This window comes from Podarcis muralis, chromosome 3 (assembly GCF_964188315.1).
Source record: "Podarcis muralis chromosome 3, rPodMur119.hap1.1, whole genome shotgun sequence".
NCBI classification, from domain to species: domain Eukaryota; kingdom Metazoa; phylum Chordata; class Lepidosauria; order Squamata; family Lacertidae; genus Podarcis; species Podarcis muralis.
The window spans coordinates 19493267-19511351 of NC_135657.1; the positions used below are offsets into that span (position 1 = coordinate 19493267).

An 18085-nucleotide genomic window follows, 5' to 3' on the forward strand; every position below is an offset into this window, starting at 1 on the left:
TAGCATCTATTACAAATGCCTGTGGGATGGTTTGACCTCCTTTGTAAATATGTATCTGGGGTTTTGATTCATTTTGTACTGGATATCTGACTAAGCTGATGATAAATGTCCGATAAGAACTGTCAATGATCTCCTGTACTGCTGTGTGTGGCTGGTGCTTGCAGCATTGTAGTTTAAGGGCAGGTGGGAATTATAAATCTATGATAAGCAAACTTCAGTGCCCATAATTCTTTGACGGGGGAAATGTACTTTAAAGGTATAGTGTTCTTAAACAAAGCATTGGTCTTTGTTTTGTCTTGAAAGAACACAGTTCATTTTTCAAATACACTCACTCTATATTTTTATTTTATCTAAACCTATTATTATATAGAAATTAACAAAGGAATGTTAAAAAAGCAAATAAGTGGATGACCTAATTTCAATCAGTGTGGTCTTTTACATATACTCATAGGATTCGTGACAGTAAATTGCTCTTGAAACACATTTCTGTCCAATTTTGTCCTCTTAATGGAGAGCTTCAGTCAGCGAGGAAATTCAGCGAGAAGGAAATGACTGGCTGATAAATGAACCAAACTCTCTAAGGATTATTGATCATTATCCAAGGAACTCTGGAGAACAGGCCTTTCAAAATAAGGGAACAGTCGTTTCGTGCTCCTTACATACCCTCCAACATTTCTCCGATGAAAATAGGGGCGTCCCATTCCATAATGATAATTTTACTATTTATACCCCACACATCTTACTGGGTTGCCCCAGCCACTCTGGGCAGCTTCCAACATATATGAACACATAATAAAACATTGAACATTTTTTTAAAAACCTTCCCCATATAGGATTGACTTCAGATGGCTCGGGGGTCGGATAACTCCATACCCTCCAACATTTCTCCAGTGAAAACAGGGACATCCTACCATATCTTCCATCATTTCTCCGATGAAAATAGAGGTGTCCTAAGGAAAAGCGGGACATTCCAGGATGAAATCAGAAACCGGAGTGGCTTCTCTAAATCAGGGACGTCCCTGGAAAATAGAGACACTTGGAGGGTCTGTCCTTATAACTTTTTTTTTAATTGCCAGTCTACTTAATCTCAACCGCATGGTCTTTCCAAAAGTGCTCTTAAATTTCATTAACTTGAAAGCAAGCACCAAAGTTCAGCAAGTCACTTCTAGTTGATCTCATCAACACTTATGTGGTGTTAATTTCGAGTGTTAATATGCGGGTAGGGATCTGCTGATTGGCCACGTAGGCTCCCATCTACACTGTACATTTAAAGCAATATTGTACTACTTTAAACATTCATGGTTTCCCCAGAGCATCCTGGGAACTAGTTTGTTGAGGGTGCTGAGATTTGCTAGGAGATTCCTCCCCCGCTCCCAAGATCTAAAACAGGGGTCCTCAAACTTTTTCAGCAGGGGGCTGGTCCACTGTCCCTCAGACCTTGTGGGGGGCCGGAATATATTGTTTTTTTTTGGGGGGGGGGAATGAACAAATTCCTATGCCCCACAAATAACCCAGAGATGCATTTTAAATAAAAGGACACATTCTACTCATGTAAAAACACACTGTCCACGGGCCAGATTTAGAAGGTGATTGGGCTGGATCCGGCCCCTGGGCCTTAGTTTGCCTACCCACAATCTAAAAAGTCCAGTGTTATTCTGACTGCAGCTTCTCATCCACTCATTTGGGTACTGCAGTTTGCAGTGCCGGAACTGTCCTGGGAAAAATAAACATGGAACAAATACGTAGTTACTATTCTTCTGTAACTAGGCAAGTTAGCTTTATACACTACAGTGAAATTGCTATTCTATGGTCTATAGCATTTTGGACTGAGCTTTGCTAAATATTTGTTGCAGCTCTGATGGATGGTCATCTGTCGTGGATGCTTTAGTTGAGATTATTGCATTTGCAGGGGTTAGACTAGATGTCCCTTGGGATCCCTTCCAGCTCTACAGTTCTATGACTCTGTGATCCAGAGCACATATGCAACACCTCTAAAGACCAAGGATGGGCAAATATGTGCATTTGGGTTTCTCTCGGTTTCTCAATTGTCCAGCCTTAAATTCAGTTCTCCACAGTGAGAGGGCCTATATTTCATTATTGCGCTTCAAAAGTGGATGGCACAGTGAGTCACACGAAGATGCTTCTCATTAGTGTTGATTGAAGAGCAACTCAACAAGTCAAATGCAAGAGCTCTAGAGGAAAATAAACAGAAGCTTTACCCTACAATGCCAACCATTGTGCATTGTGGGTCACATAACCTTGCTGTTCGTGGTAAGACCAGTACCACAGGTAACATGACACTTTTGCAGCTTCATGTTGAGGCAGGTGATGAAATATTAAAACATTTAGAAACTGGGGAGTCCAATGCTAAGCACACATCTGCAAGAATGCAGAATGAGCTAATACAGTTGCGTGGCCAGATTTTGAGGGGAAATGTTATGAAGGCTAATGCTTCCATAATATTCTCAGTTTTAGCAGATGCAACAGCAGATATCTCTGACACAGAACAATTGTCTCTAGGTGGAAGATTTCTGGAAGAAAGTGATGGGTAGGCCTCTATACACGAGGGATTCCTTGGGTTCGTTTCAGTCTCAGACCAAACGGCCTACACAACCTCATCTGCTTGCTCTGATTCTGATTTAGATCTCAGTAAGTTAGAATTCAGGTTGTTCCATCATGGCAGGAAAAGAAGGTGGCAATCAAGCACAAATTAGGGCAATTTCTCTTCAGGTAACCTTTGTTCACTGCCCATCCCACGGCTAATGTCACTGTAAACAATCTGTAAGTGATGTGTACAGTGGTACCTCGCAAGACGAATGCCTCGCAAGACAAAAAACTCGCAAGACGAAAGGGTTTTTTGTTTTTTGAGCTGCTTTGCAAGACGATTTTCCCTATGGGCTTGCTTCGCAAGACGGAAACGTCTTGCAAGTTTGTTTCCTTTTTCTTAACACCGTTAATACAGTTGCGACTTGACTTCGAGGAGCAACTCATAGAACGCGGTGTGGTAGCCTTTTTTGAGGTTTTTAAAGACTTTGGTGATTTTTGAAGCTTTTCCAAAACTTTCCCGACACCGTGCTTCGCAAGACGAAAAAAATCGCAAGACGACAAAACTCGCGGAACGAATTAATTTCGTCTTGCGAGGCACCACTGTATAATACAGCTGACACAATTAAAGCTATCATAAAAATTTTTCATGACAGCATCTGAAGATAACATCGAATACTCAATGTACCAAACACGGTGGACCCAGAAATGCAATGTTATCCATGTGTTTGCAGAAAGTTACCAAAGTAATTTCTTGCAACTCGAGCAACCATCAAAGCAACGCCGAGAAACGATAACTTTTATACCAGCTGTGTTCATTGATGACACTAACTTTTATTGTTTTGTCTTGTGAACATATTCTTCAGTGCTGGAGCCAGTCATGCAAGCTCTGCAATCCGTGAAGTTAGATGCAATGGAAATGAAAGCACATATACAATAGTTGTTGGGAATTATTATTATTATTTATTTATAAATATATGGAACAACACAGGGAAGCTAGTGAAGACGCTAGGCACAGAGGAAACCTAACTCCCAAATAAGGCTGGCACACACCTGGAAGGTGAATATATATATATTAAAGGTGGGATGTATTGAACTTGGGAGCTGCCCAGAGTGGCTGGGGAAACTCAGTCAGATGGGTGGGGTAATAATAATAATAATAATAATATTCAGGTGCATAGCAAAGGCTTTCTTATTCCAGCGGGCATATTCAGAAGCTGTTGGGGTCTCTCTTCACTTTTATTATGAATTTTTATTGTTTTATTCTCTGTGTGTGTTTTAACGTACACTGCTCAAAAATGCCAAACAGTCGAGCAGCGTAAATGGCGCTTCCTTTTCCTAGAATCCAGCAACATTTCAGGAAAGATTTTTGCGGTCCTCTGAGGGAAGAAGGCAGGCCGCCGCTGGCTCACTGGAGTGTCGGCTTATGCCAAGTCAGGTTGGTCATGCAGAACTGCTGAGTCCCAAATTGCTCTCTGACGGCTCTGCTGAGCTCCTGTCAGGCCGACTGGCGCTTCAGAGAATGACAGGCCCCACAGATGTGGCCGGAGCAAAACGGAAGAACCGAAGTGACATTTCCCGATACAGAAGTGAAATGTGTGTGTGTTTATATGTGTGTATTTACAAATGTAACCATGCTTTTCCACACACACACATACAAGATCTTGTAGGCTGAGCCTAGTCCATGCCAGGGAATCGTTCACCCGCGTCCCCAGATCCAGAGAGAGAGTAAAAGAAAACTCCAGGAAAGATCCTTCTTTGGAGGAAAGCAGTTTATTCTTTGTGCACAGAGAGACAGCCAGCAGAATAGATTCTGAAAAATCTGGCTGCCCAGAAAATACCCCTCTGCAGACTTTCTTATACCTTGAGTGGGCTCTCTCCCTCCTTCCCACGCCCTCCAGAAACTTTCCCAATCAACTGGAAAGTTTTCAACTTATTTTTAGCATGTCTATAGCCCTCTAAACAGCCCTCCCTATTGTTCCCTATAGTGTCTTTCTAAGCGTCCTGCATCCCCCCGTCTCCTCCCGTCTCCTCCCGTCTCCTCCCGTCTGTGTCTCTTTTGTTTATCTTGCATTCCTAAAGTGAAAAAGCGAGGCTATTTCTAGCTTATAGTCTCTGTCTTATCTTGCATTCCTTCGAGGGGCCTTTTTGCAGGTGAAGTTATTTCTAGCTCAGAAATTGACTTAGATTCAAGGTATACAAGAATATGAAGATCCTTCTTAGGTACATATGAAGATCCTTCTTAGGTACAAGGTACAAAATATAGAAAGCAAAGGTACAAAATATAAAAAGCAACCCTTCCCTCTCCCTTCACTCCCTCCTCTTCTCATGAACAACCTAATACTTAGGTTCGTTCTGGGGTAGAGGTCTATAATCTCTTATGAAAGCAATCACGCGAGGTCCCATCATGCGAGACATTATCTTCTCCATCATATTTTGCAAGCATTGCATCAAGCAGGGAATACAAAAGCAAAGAAGCAATAGAAGCATTATTGGGCCTATCATCATGGTAAATATTCTCCCCATCCATCCACCATCGGGCAACCAAGAATATAACCAATTCCACGGATCACCTTCTGTAGTTTTTAGCGGGTTTTCAGCTATCATTGTTTCCATGTGGTCAATTGTGGCCGAAATGCTGACATTATTATCTGGGATAAACATGCAGCAATAAAAATGAACTAGCACACAAACTCCTCTCTATGTTGAAGATGTTACCAATGGGAATTCCATGTAGCATCAAACCTGGCCGTTTAGCATAAGGTGGTATGTGCATACACAGCCAACAATTGGAAAGATTTAACATTATGGTGAACTTCCTCAAGGGTGAGAGCCTACCGGTGAGCTGATGCTCCCACTATGTGGGTCAACTTTCCTACTAACCCTGTTGGGTAAATTGAACTCTCGAGCTGCCTCCCTACTGACCAGGGCATATGGAAGCTGAAATCCTGGGGTGGCAATTCGTACTGGTACTTGCTTAGCAATTTCAACGCACACCTGGTTAAGGCTCCCACCCCTGCAGTACTTGCATTAAGATAGGTTCCGTCCCATCTATCGCCTGGATTAAAATTAGAACCTGGTCCGCCAGATGAGGTTGGTACAGTGCTCTACCCCCCGGATAACAGTTGATTACCCTCCCACAACAGCAAGAGCGGTCCAGAACTCGATAGATTTCGACCGTCTCTGCAACTTCCCGTATGAGCACTATCCACGCGTGCTGGACAGTGGTGTGGAAGAGGAGCCACAACGGGGTAGTGGGATGTCTTAATATGGTAACCTCATCAAACCCCAGTTTCCAATAGCCAATGAGCACGCCATCTCTTACCACCGGCAAGACGAACCAGTCGTAGCAGAGGCCAGCAGGCCAGTAAGGGCGGTATGGCTCAGTGGGGTCAGGGCTGTGGGACATAGAGCAGATAACAAAAAATAAAAAGTCCTTATGAAAATATTAAATGTCCTGGTGGACTTCCTGGATTAGTCCCGGCACGGGTTTTCACGTTGGGGACGCTGCCCGCGGGCGCCCCTCCCATCCAATTCTTCAGCTGTGCGTTGAGATATCAGCTCCCGGTGTGATATCAGCAGAGCGGTCGTCTGCCAGGCATCTGGAGATAATCAGCCGAAGGGAGTTCTCAGGATCTGGTGTAACTGTCCAGTTTGAAATGGCTTTCTTTACTGAGTAGGGTGGACCCACGGGGTGATGCCAGCAACCTCCACAGCAGTAGGTGTAGAAAGTAGCACAGTGTATGGTCTCCTCCAGCAAGGCTGTAGGGGGGCTTGCTGCCAGTCTTTCACCTACGCTTCGTCACCTGGCTCGAACTGATGCAGCCAACACACAGGGGTTGCGAGCCTGGGTCCACCTGTCGAGACAAAAGAAAACTCGGAAAAATATCTGGACTTAATTATTCAGTTGCATATTCTGACATATGGGACCGGTCTCCTAAATACAATTTCAAAGGGTGACAGATGGGTCCGTTTTGACGGGAGACTGCGGACCCTGAGTAACGCCAAGGGCAACATGGTCACCCAATTAGACCCGGTCTCCTGTGTCAGCTTGGACAGCTGATTCTTTAGAGTTCTGTTCATTCTCTCTACTTTTCCAGAACTCTGGGGTCTATAAGCAATATGCAGCTTCCAGTTGATCTGGAGCGCTTTTGCCAGTCCCTGTAGGACTGCATGAACAAATGCTGGTCCATTGTCAAATCCTATGGAACTTGGCAGTCCATAGCGAGGGATGATTTCCCTAAGCAGGCACCTGGTTACTTCAAATGCCTTTTCAGTCTTTGTGGGCCATGCTTCGGCCCATCCGGTGTAGGTGCACACTGCCACCAGCGGGTAGCGGTGCAGTCCACAACGGGGTAATTCAGTAAAGTCCACGACAAGATCTTCCATAGGTGCAGTTCCACTGTGCTGAATCCCTGGGGGAGCCAGTGGTCCGGCTCTGGGATTATTCTTTTGACACAGCAGGCATTTCCTGGAGATCTGGGCTGCCAGTTGGTAAAGGTGGGCTATATAGAAGCATTTTTCCAGCTGCTTGGTTGTAGCATCTGGTCCTATGTGGGTTGAATCATGGTATCTCTGAGTAACCTGCCGAGAAAGGGACTCTGGAATCCATATCCTGTCATCAGGGGTAAGGTACCATCCTTCGTTGGACAACATCAACTCCTGAGCGTCTGCAGTGTCCCTTTCCTGCTTCGTATAAGCTGGCTTGTCAGTAGTGCTTAAAATCTCTTCTGGGACCAGTGCTCCAATAACCAAGGCGGGGGCCAGTTCCCGGGCTGCTTCTTTGGCCACTTTGTCTGCCAATCGATTTCCTCTGGCCACTTCCCCTGGTCCAGTCTTGTGTCCATAACAATGGATAACTGCCACTGCCTCAGGCTCCCATACAGCATCCAGAAGGTTCAATAAGGCTTGTGAGTGGGCCACCTGGTTTCCTCTGGAGGTAAGCAAACCTCTTTCTTTCCATAAGGCTCCATGGGCATGTAAAGTCAGGAATGCATACTTAGAATCTGTATAAATGTTTATCTTCTGTCCCTTTGCCAGGCTCAGGGCTCTGGTAAGCGCAGTTAGCTCTGCCAACTGGGCCGATGTTCCAGGTGGGAGTGACTTTGCTTCGATCACCTGGTCTTCCAGGGCTACCACTGCATAGCCTGCTTTCCGCTGTCCAGTCTCAACAAAGCTGCTTCCATCTACAAACCATGAAGGCCAGTGGGGGTTTGCCTCATCTTTTGGTCAGGTCTGCTGGAATATACTTCATCCATCACTTCAATGCAATCGTGCATCTGTTCCTCACCTTCTCCTACCGGCAACAGGGTAGCTGGCTGAATGCAGCAGTGTCCTTCTTGGAATAGCTGCCAAGAGATTGTAGCCTTATTAATCCATGGGTAGGAATAATTGTTGCACCCGAGCAGAGACAAAAGGAGCCAAACGACACCAAGGGGTTAATCCAGAGAAAGAGCGTTTTATTCTGCCATCCGAAGGGGCAGAAGGCACCTGTGTGATTCAGTTCACAAAAGACAGGCCGCACCGAAAACATTTTACAAGCAGGTTTTATCCTTTTTTTTTTTCAAACCCCTTTTTTCCTCTCCCCCTTTACAGGTTCTTACATAGAAATGTTGCTTTTCGTTCTCTGGCTCTGTTCCCAGAAGTATGTTGCAAGTCAATGTACCAGGACCAAGGTTATTTGGATCTGGGAAGCGAAAAGCTTTTCTGTTCTCAGCTCTGGGTTTGTTACAGCGTTTTGTTACAGAGAAGACTGCTTAGCTCATGCTTTTTGTCTTAGAGGAATATGCAGTTTTAAAAATGCGTACGCCAAGGCCTGGCTGGGGGGGGGGAATTCACAAACAGTTTTTAGGGCTTTCTGGGGTAACCCTAACTGTACCCCTTCAAGATAACGCTCTGAAGCTACCTCCAAGCGCCTGGCACAAAGGGGGGGGGGGAGCTGATGTCCTGTTACTTGCATGAATGAGAAACAGTTAGTTCACTTGCTTCTGCAATAGTCTTTGAGCAAATCATTTTCAGAAACCTCATTCTGTGTGCCGAGCAACCATTGTTGGACCAGGGCCAGGCAGCTTCTGGGAACCTGCGTTTGTTGGGCCTGGTTTATCCTAGTAAGTTTTTTCCGTCTCTCAGGACTGGAGAGGTGGGGTTCAGGCCATGGGGTATCCCTGCACAGATCCCTGTTCTTGCCCTCTGCCTTGATTTTTCTGGAGTTCAGAGCTGGGCTTGTGGCTGTAATGCTGAGGCTCATGGCTGGGTACATAGGCATCGGAACTTTGGTTACTGTTCCCACCCTGTGGGGAGTGGGGTGTGTCGGGCGTGGGGCCTTTGGGCATTCCATTTTCCAGTGACCCTCTTGCCTGCAGATGGCGCACTGGCTTTTTCCCTAGGCGTTCTCTGCCCCTCCCGTGGACACCCTCGCTCGCTCTGAGATTGCATTTTTGGCTTTCTGGCTGTTTGAAGACAAACCCCTAATTATTTTGGCCAGGTCCTCTTCGAAAGAAGGATTCTGATTTAAGGTGCTTGGAGGTCTGTGGTCCTGGGCATCGGATGACTCCAGGGGGTCGTACACTCAGTGGAGTGGGGCCATCAAAGTGGAGTTTTAGCTGCCTCAATTGCAACTATTAGTACTGTCCGCTGCCCTGAGGGCATTTATCTTGCAGATTTCCTCAATGGTCAGTATTGTAATCCCAGGGTTCTTTGATCCCTCGGGTTTAATTGTCTCCTTTTTTTTTTAACAGTTCTGTCCCATGCGGCTCTCAAAGCCTTCTGCTCTGTTTCTTTCTGTCTGCCAATTCACATCCTTGCATTGTGCTGCTTCTAGAACTCAAGAAGCCACATGGTTCTACATACTGAAACACTCTTTTGGACTGCTTGTCCACTTCACCTTCTGAATTCTTCATTCTCTATACCACCTTCTTCCTCACTTTCCTCTTCTCTTTCTTTTCTCCCTCAGTCTCTTTTCTTGGGGGTTGGGTAGGGGAAACCTCATTTAGCCCTGGTGCAGTTGCTGCATAGGGTGGAGGGGGGCTAATTATTCCTTCCTCCTTTTCTTCTGGGACTTCTCTTCTGGGACTGGCAAAACTGCTGGCTTTTTAACTTGTACTTGCTGCCATACTGGGCACAGTTTGGCATGGCACAGGTAATCACAGTTCTACTTTTCTTAAGCCATGGGAGACGGTTAGGAACTCCACATAAGTGTTGGAGTCTATTTTTTCATCAGGTTTTTAAAATCCCCAATCTTCTCCCTTCGTGGCATCTTTTCAATTTGTTCAGGGAAGCATTGCAGGGGGGTCATGGGAGTTGTTTTACTGCTTTTTCTCCATGACCCTGGAACACTTGGACACTTGGGATACTGGGACACTCCCTCCTCCTAACGTTATTTTTTTTCACTCAGTCACAGGCCAGACGTTGCTTTCAACGTCTCACACACTCAAAACATTCACTGGAGTGTCCCCACTCGCACATTCAGAAAAACCCATGCACCTCCCCCAACCCCTTTTTTTTTTCTTTTCCCAAAAACCAAAATCACAACCGGCAGTGCTTCACAACTTCGACCGGGGCCCAAGAGCACCTTTTTTACTGCTTCTTCTGGGCACAAAACCAACAACCAACCATAACCGGCAGCGCTTAGACTTCGACCGGGGCCCTAGCAGCACCCTTTGCTGCTTTTTCTGGGCACAAAACCAACAACCAACCATAACCGGCAGCGCTTAGACTTCGACCGGGGCCCTAGCAGCACCCTTTGCTGCTTTTTTCTGGGCGACACCAAAACCAGTGGCACTTCTTCTACCCTGCTGGCGGAGCTGATCAGGCTCTCTTTTTGCTCACACCTATCCTTGTGGAGCTTGCTCCCACCTATACCCTGTGGAGCTTACCTTTTCCGCTGCGGACCTGTCCCCTCGGCGCCGTCCTCTTTCCTCCCTCGACCTGGGTCCTTGCTCCGGAGCGGCATGGCTGGCTCCCCCCACAAATTGGCAGGGTGCGCGTGGAGCCTGCAATGCCGATCCGAGCTGTCCACCGAGGTCAAGCCTGGCTCTCCCCAGCCCTCTGAGGTGGGGCAGATTCCCGGTCAGGGAACCAAGATGTAGGCTGAGCCTAGTCCATGCCAGGGAATCGTTCACCCGCGTCCCCAGATCCAGAGAGAGAGTAAAAGAAAACTCCAGGAAAGATCCTTCTTTGGAGGAAAGCAGTTTATTCTTTGTGCACAGAGAGACAGCCAGCAGAATAGATTCTGAAAAATCTGGCTGCCCAGAAAATACCCCTCTGCAGACTTTCTTATACCTTGAGTGGGCTCTCTCCCTCCTTCCCACGCCCTCCAGAAACTTTCCCAATCAACTGGAAAGTTTTCAACTTATTTTTAGCATGTCTATAGCCCTCTAAACAGCCCTCCCTATTGTTCCCTATAGTGTCTTTCTAAGCGTCCTGCATCCCCCCGTCTCCTCCCGTCTCCTCCCGTCTCCTCCCGTCTGTGTCTCTTTTGTTTATCTTGCATTCCTAAAGTGAAAAAGCGAGGCTATTTCTAGCTTATAGTCTCTGTCTTATCTTGCATTCCTTCGAGGGGCCTTTTTGCAGGTGAAGTTATTTCTAGCTCAGAAATTGACTTAGATTCAAGGTATACAAGAATATGAAGATCCTTCTTAGGTACATATGAAGATCCTTCTTAGGTACAAGGTACAAAATATAGAAAGCAAAGGTACAAAATATAAAAAGCAACCCTTCCCTCTCCCTTCAATCTCTGCTCTGAGGTAAAGGTGGAATGTTCTAGAAAACAGAACTGTCCAAGTCGGTGGCCGTTACGAGGAACACAGAAATCTGCCATCCCTCTAGCTCAGTAGCGTCTGCATTAAGTCGCCAACATTTCAGGCAGGGGACATTTCCGGCCATCTCTGGAGATGCCAGAGGATTGAACCTGGTACATCCTGTAGGCCAGACTTTCTCAACCTGTGGGTCCCCAGATGCTGAACTACAACTCCCATCACCCCTAGCTAGCAAGGCCAGAGCTCAGGGATGATGGGAGTTGTAGTCCAACAACATCTGGGGACCCACAGGCTGAGAACCGCTGCTGTAGGCCATGGGTAGGCAAACTAAGGCCCGGGGGCCGGATCCGGCCCAATCGCCTTCTAAATCCGGCCTGCGGATGGTCCAGGAATCAGCGTGTTTTTACATGAGTAGAATGTGTGCTTTTATTTAAAATGCATTTCTGTGTTATCTGTGGGTGTTTTTACATGAGTAGAATGTGTGCTTTTGTTTAAAATGCATCTCTGGGTTATTTGTGGGGCATAGGAATTCATTTATCACCCCCCAAATATATAGTCCGGCCCCACACAACATCTGAGGGACAGTGGACTGGCTCCCTGCTGAAAAAGTTTGCTGGCCCCTGCAGTGTAATAAATAATAAACACACAAGACGTAACCGGCTGTACGTTTGAAAAGATAATATATACTATTCATTGTATTGAATTCAATACAATGAATAGTATATATTATTTTTTCAAACGTACAGCCGGTTACGTCTTGTGTGTTTACTGCATATGTTTCATGTAACCACAGGTTTGTTGTTGTTTTGGCCCCTGTAGGCAAAGAAGATGCTCTCTCACTGAGCTGCAGCCCTTTCCTACCGTAGATGTACTACTCCCTACTTGTGGTGAGTACTACGGCTGTCATCTTTTTGTTCTGGGTGTCAGAGAGTGGGCTGTTTAAGAAGATGTAATAATACAAACGAAAACGAGGAGGGAATAATACCCCCTCCACACACCCTTTTCAGTTAGACAGCAATCACTAGCAATTTCCCAGTCATGGCAACATGCTTCTTTCTCTTGACAGTGTACTAGCGCTGGTTTTCCACATAATACAATATTCCTGTAGTCGTTTTGTGGAAGAGGCTAGGCTAGGGAAACTTTTGCAACTGGGGGCACAGTTAGCTTTTTATAAAATGCATTTTCCTCTCTCTCTGCTTCATCTTTTTATTCCTTGCCTATTAACACTTCAGCAGCACATTAGCATTCGTCTGTATGAACTCCTTTAATACCTTTATTTGTTTTTTTATGTGCTTTTCATAGAATCATAGAATTGGAAGGGTGATCTAGGGTCATCTAGTCCAACCCCCTGAAATGAAGGAATCTTTTGCCCAATGTGGTGTGCGAACCCATAACTCTGGGATTTAAGAGTCTGACTGAGCAACTCCAGCTTATATGCTGATGGTTTGTGTTGTATTTTAATGATTTTATTTACTATTTTTACGTTGTGGATTCCTTGGTTTAAAAGAAAAATTAAGTAGTTTATGAATATTTTAAGCAAATTAGCAATTTTTAAAGTGTTATTTTTAACACAAACCTAAATATCATTTAAATGATGATTATTATTATTTATTACATTTGTATAGCACCCTTCATCCATAGATCTCAGGGCAGCTCACAACATAAAAATGCAATATAAAAAAGACAAAATACATGATAAAAATAAAGAACTAAACAAAACCAATTATTCCTCCTCCCACATAAAATAAATACAACAGTACTATTCGACCTGCGTGTGTTAATACAGATTTTTTTTAGTAACTAAATATTTCTTCATTTCTTTTTTCCTTTTTGTCAAACCCCTGTTGAAAAAGCACAGCAAAGCTCAGCTCCCACATTTCCAGTTTGACCAGTTCGGTGGGAGGAAGTGCTCCCATTTCCAGATTCTCCTAGGGGAGGGCAATGGGGAAGATTTGATAGTGTACAGAACAAGATGCAGAGGGGTCCTATCCTCTCCATTTGATTTCATTTGCTATCAAGGCTTTCCATGAACTACAGATGCTCAGCACTTTGCATGTTGCAAGAAAAAGCAAATTTGCTGGCAGGCTCAAGCACCTAGGAAGAGGTGCGTATTGGGCAGATGTGAGCCAAAGGTTTGTAGTAGCAACCGGAACAAATTTATTTATTGCGCGAGTGTAGGTTGCCAGGCACAGCCCTGCTGGATGATAAGGCTAATGAGAAATAAAGTGGGGTTTTTATTTTACTTTCTTTCACAATGCTGTGCAAACAATTGCACAGATGGAATGGCATTTGAGGAGAGAGCGAGAGAGCCAGAGCTTTTGTCTTAAAGCATGTCAGGATTCTTCCTTTGTGTACATTGCAAGTGTGTCAATATTTGCAACCCGAGGCATGGTGTACGCGGTATTTGTTGCATTCGTTCCAGACCAGCCGTCACTCGCCTGAAACTTCACACCCTGACCTGTACTCTGCAAATGTCTTTCGCAACACTTGCTGCTCTGCATTGCCTGGACAAGAGTAGATGCCCCCAAAGGCATCCTTGAGTCGAGAAAGGTCAAGCTACCTCATACCCAACACTTCCTATTGCTGGCACGAATATTTCCACCCACTTTGCTTGCAAGCTGCAGACCCAACCCATGGCCACCTGCCATCATTTGGAAAGTGACAACAATTACAGTCATACCTCGGCTAAAAGCCGCTTCAGGTTGCATTTTTTTGGGTTACGGACCGCCAAAACCCGGAAGTACCGGAACAGGTTACTGCCGGGTTTCGGCATGCGCGCATGCGCAGAAGTGCTAAATCAATCTTTGCGCATGCGCAGAAGCACTGAATCGCAACCTGTGCATGCGCAGATGCGCAGACATGGGTTGCAAACGCCGTGGGTTGCGAACGTACATCCCGCACGGATCACGTTCGCAACCCAAGCGTCCACTGTAATGGCTTTCTATATACATATATACATATATACATATATACATACATACATACATATACCACTATTCATATGAAAATATCGGAGCACTTTACAACAATGGTATATGAAAACATACCTCCCCCCACCCAAATATTAAAAGTTAACACCAGAAATCAGCTAACTATTGTGGAAAGGTACATTCTTAATTGCCTGCATAAGCTTAACGGAATGGGAAAGTTTTCTGGAGACATTTAAAAGTAGGAACAGAAGGCGCCTGCTGAATCTCAGTTGGCAGATGACACTCTTGACCCGATGCCTTTGTCCGAAGCCCCTTGAGATAAATCACCTAGAGATTTTATTTTATTATAAGTACCTCTACTATTGCTACTACGACTATCCAGGTGAAAAAAAGCTTGCACTTGAAAGCATGGATGTGTGGCTGATGTAATGACTGTAGAGATGGAAGTGACCACAAGGATCATCTAGCCCAACCCCCACAACGCAGGAATCTTTTGCCCAACGTGATTCAGAGTCTCATGCTCTGCTGACTGAGCTATCCTCATTAGTTTGGCCTGGCTAGGGTTGATGGGAGTTGAAGTCTGATAACATCTGGAGGTCCAGAGGTTTCTCCACCCGTGTTCTAAGTCATTAGTTGATTTCCCTTATAATGAGCTTAAGATGGGAAAGGACTGTGGTCTCTGTTAAGGTTTTTTAAAGGTTTTGGGATAAGTTGACTATGACTTTTATTTATTGTCTTTGCGAGATCCAGCAATGCTATTTCGTGTGTATGTACAGCATGTGTAAACATGCCCGAGCGATGACAGAGGTCTCTTGGGAACCAGCTGGCTAAAAAAAGAGAGAGGGAAAAGTTGCACATTCTTCACAAAACTTGGGCGGGGCTGGGAGTGGAGAAAAGCACACATGGACTTTCAGGGATGCTTTGATATAAGAACAGGGGGCAGTTAGATCAGGACTGTCAAAACTTTTACAGATGGAGGATCACAGTGATAATCTTTGGGGTGCAGGAGCATGTCAGTGGTGTGTGGGGCCAGAGGCAAAAGAATGAGTGGTATGATTCTTACTTCCATATACTAGGCGACATGCCAGGAAGGAAAAAGTCTGAGGTTTCTACACATATTGCCTCCCCCATTCAGGAAAGTAAGAGGCATTATGGAGAGACCCACACTACATATTTAAAGCATGTGGTTTGCCATAAGGAATCCCAAGTTTCTTAAAGGTGCTGGGATCTGTAGATGTGTGAGGGATAAACTACGGTGCCCAGAATTATTTGGGGTGGGGGAGCAATGTGCTCTAACTGATCTGTAAGCATGCAGTGTGGATGGCAGGTCAAGGATACATTCCAACTATGCAAAGGGTGTGGAGTGTGGTCAGTAATGGATCTGTGACCTGGGTGGAGGCAGTGAACTTGGGTAGATTCCCTAGGGCTGGATAGAGAGATCTGGAGGGCTGCATTTGGCTTAGTTGTACTCAAACCTCTGAGTACCACAAGAAGGGAGTGATACTGAAAGGAGAGGGGGTGTGATTCTGAAAGAAGGGGGGGGGGAGGAACTGTTTTTCACAAAGGCAGAAGTTTGAGGAAACAAGGAGTAGAGAAACACTGAGAGGAAAATGGTGGGCTTTTTTAAACAACAACAGTGGCTTGATGAAAGCAGGGATGGAGAGTAATGGAGAGTGTCCCAAGGGACAGGCACAGAGTTTTGGAGGGGCTGTACTTGGCAACTCCCCAACTCTGCTTTTAGGTAAGGAGTGGGTAGCTTTTTTCCAACTCAGCCACCAACCACTTCCTCACTCCATCCCTTTTCCTCTGTCCCCTGCCAAGGCCTCAATATGTAGCTGTCAGTAGCAACCACAACACCCAGCCAAATTCTGGTCTTCCCTCTCTCTCCTTCCCTCCCTCTCCTATCCCTCTGGGATGATTCTGGAAGGTCCATGAAGCACCTTTCAGCAACGCATCCAACTGGCTCCTTGCCTTGCCTTCAAGATGGTCCTTGGACGTGTCTTGTTTAGTTTTGAAACTGTCCTTCACGCTATCCTGGATTCTTCCCCTAGCCAGAAATGCAATTTTCTGTCTATCACAGCTCTCAGCTTTGGAAATTACGCAGGGTCTGCCTCAGCCAGCAATGCCGCAAATTAAGTTACTGTCTTGCCCATCATAATGCATTAACATAATGCCTCCCTATCTGTCTCGGATCCTGAGTCCTTTTCTCCCTCATTATCAATAGCTGGCAAGATGCATTGCGCAGAATGTCTAACAGGTTATGTAAGGACAGCGAGGGAAGCTCTCTGCAGGCCATCAACTTTAATTGCTTTGAAAATCTGTATGTGTATAGATCCACCTGTGCCTTTAATTCTGTCAGTCAATCATAACAACAGCATGCCCATCACTCAAGACTGGCATGCTTGGAACTCAAGCCATCGTCTTGTAGCAACAGATTTGACCAAAGGGTCATCGTGAATTACATCCTAGCCAAAAAAACAACATCAAAACAAATGCACAGAGGTCCCAACACCCTAAGAGGAGTCTGGATTAGGGGTTGCCCTTAGTACACACCTGACACCTTAGAGCTGGGATGGGGGGTGGGCAGACAATCTACATTGTCACTTTCGTGGGGTTCTTAGTGCCCTCTAGTTCTCTGGATCTACCCACTGGGAATTTCCCCCCTCTTCTGCTTTGTGTGTGTTTAAGTGTGTGACTAGGGATGAACGCATCTGTTAGTTTTGGTATGTCTGCTTCTCATTTGATCCCGTTCTAATTTCTGTTCTTTACATTTCTACAACAGTTTGATGTACGGTATATAACTAGATATCTATATCTATATCTATATCTATATCTATATCTATATCTATATCTATATCTATATCTATATCTATATCTATATCTATATCTATATCTATATCTATATCTATATCTATATCTATATCTATATCTATATCTATATCTATATCATCTATATCTATATCATCTATATCTATATCTAATGTTATAGGAAACTTTAGTGTGAATTTATTCTATTACAGTGGTACCTCAGATTAAGAACTTAATTCGTTCTGGAGGTCCATTCTTAACCTGAAACTGTTCTTAACCTGAAGCACCACTTTAGCTAATGGGGCCTCCCGCTGCTGCCGTGCCGCCGGAGCACAATTTCTGTTCTCATCCTGAAGCAAAGTTCTTAACCTGAGGTACTATTTCTGGGTTAGCGGAGTCTGTAACCTGAAGCGTATGTAACCTGAAGCGTATGTAACCCGAGGTACCACTGTACACACATTTTGTATGCAACATTGCCTAACATACCCATTAACACGAAGCATTTTTGTTTATTATTTCCCCCAAATATGCTTATTTTTGTACACATGACTTGGCCGGAGGAGCTGAATGACAAACTCTGAGAAAGTGCAAGCTTTGAAGGAGAGCTGCATTTCAGTATGCGCGTTGTTTTGGGAAGTGTGAGCTGTACATTATTTTGGGAAGTGTCAACAAGGAAAATGAACCAATTGGCTCCCTGCCCTCAACTTATGTGTGAGACAAAGAAGGACTGACGTGGTGCCCATTGTGCAAAAAGAGCTATACATTCACCTTGCAAACTACACCCATTTGGGATTTTGGTTGGGCCCATTTTGGTCTCCAGCTCCATCCATCAACTGCAACCCTGGATGACTTTTAACAGAATCATAGAAGTGTAGAGTTGGAAAGGACCCTGAGGCTCACCTAGTCCAGGGGTCAGCAAACTTTTTCAGCAGGGGGCCGGTCCACTGTCCCTCAGAACTTGTGGGGGGCCGGACTATATTTTTTTTGGGGGGGGGGGAATGAACGGATTCCTATGCCCCACAAATAACCCAGAGATGCCTTTTAAAT

At 45.1% G+C, this 18085-nt stretch overlaps 1 long non-coding RNA gene across 1 annotated transcript; it reads right to left on the reverse strand.

Annotated features, from left to right (window-relative positions):
- Positions 1–4689: 4689 nt before the first annotated feature.
- On the reverse strand, positions 4690–11219 carry LOC144327212 (uncharacterized). Its single transcript, XR_013392127.1, has 2 exons — positions 10419–11219; positions 4690–6401 (listed from the first exon to the last, which is right to left on the reverse strand). It is a non-coding gene; the product is annotated as an uncharacterized LOC144327212 (long non-coding RNA).
- Positions 11220–18085: the final 6866 nt, after the last annotated feature.